Source organism: Amblyomma americanum, chromosome 7 (assembly GCF_052857255.1).
Source record: "Amblyomma americanum isolate KBUSLIRL-KWMA chromosome 7, ASM5285725v1, whole genome shotgun sequence".
NCBI lineage: Eukaryota > Metazoa > Arthropoda > Arachnida > Ixodida > Ixodidae > Amblyomma > Amblyomma americanum.
Genome location: NC_135503.1, coordinates 100,585,095 through 100,586,575, shown reverse-complemented (window position 1 = coordinate 100,586,575; position 1,481 = coordinate 100,585,095). Strand labels below are relative to the sequence as shown.

The 1,481-nt window shown below is 49.4% G+C and overlaps 1 pseudogene; it reads left to right on the top strand.

Moving 5' to 3' along the window:
* Positions 1-358: 358 nt before the first annotated feature.
* Positions 359-1,044, top strand: LOC144097974 (uncharacterized; annotated as a pseudogene).
* The last annotated feature ends 437 nt before the right edge of the window (positions 1,045-1,481 follow it).

The window sequence follows — 1,481 nt, the reverse complement described above, 5'->3', positions numbered from 1 at the left end:
AAATTCCTCCCAGCTCGTAGACGCTCAGCTCTCAATATTCGCACGCGTTGGGTTCCCTTCCGAGATTAAGTGCGGCAACGGCAGCGTCTTCACCTGATGCCTGACTGCTGCTCTTTTGGAAAGGTGCGGCATTAAAGTGGTGTACAGTTCTATCCATGACCCGCAATCTAGCCCAGTAGAGCGAATGCACACGGTGCTGAAGCGAATATTGAGAGCCCTGTGCTTTCATCGTCACTGTGACTGGGAGGCCTGCATTCCCGCCGCTATATTCGCGTTGATTTATGCTCCCCATGTGAAAACCGGCTTTATCCCCGCGGCGCTTGTATAAGGCCGGAGCCTATGAACTCCGCTGCACATGATGCGAGAGTCTTGGGAGGGCAGTGGCGACGATTCAAATATAGTCTCCTACGTCCTCGACCTCCTCCAGAAACTCGGGGAAACAAAAGATATTGTAGAAAAACACATGAAGGCGGCGCAAACCTTGTCAAAGGAGTAGTAAGACACGTCAGCAAAAAAACGCACTTTCGAAGTAGGTAGCCAAGAGATGTAGCTGCGACCGCCGAAGAAAAACAAGCTCGAGGCTCACTGGGAGTGGCCGAAAAGGTTGTATCGAAGCTTTCCGATAGCAACTACGAAGTTTAATTATAGAGACGGCCCAACACACTTTATCACAGCCACTTGATGAAACAATAAATTCAGAGTTGCGCTATTGTGAGCATGACGGTAAATGATGCCGACGAGGAATCGGCCGAAATCCTGACGGCGGCTGACATGAATGATTGTGGCCTATAGCTAATGTTGGAACAGCTGACTTTGGACGCGCGTCAAAGTGCCGTCCAAACGGAGCATTTAAAGGAAATCTTTTCAGACTCTAAGGAGGTCTGTTCGAACCGTCCCGGAAGGACCATGGTCCTAGATCACGACTTCGAGTTAACATCTGAGTAACCGATCCGCAGGAACCCAATCGTTGTTCATCCGTGCAGAAAAAAATCATGGCTGAGGAGATTCATCGCATGCGTTATTGGGGGTTATAGTCCCAAGTGAGAGCGACTACACATCGCCCTTGATACTAGTCCAGCTTATGGGAAAAAATCCGAGGCCATGTGTCGATTATTGGCGTCTGAACGCGAAAACCCGACATCAGACATATCCGATACCGAACCTCAAGAAAGGATAGAAACGGTGTCGAAGTAAAATCATATATCTACACTGGACCTCGTGCGAGGCTATTGGCAAGTACCCCTCACAGAACGGGCTAGCCGCTGCGCTGCGTTTGTTTCCCCGTTTCGAACGTTCCGCCTGTCATGTTGAGCTTCGGACTCAAAAACGTGCCATACTGTTTCTCCAACATGATGTACAGAGAGCTTCATGGTTTGGGCGAGTTCGCATTGCCATACCTTGAGGTTGTTACCATATTTCTGGACACTTGAGAAGAACATCTGGAGCATTTGCGAGTCGTATTGAGCAGGTTGAAAGGGGCA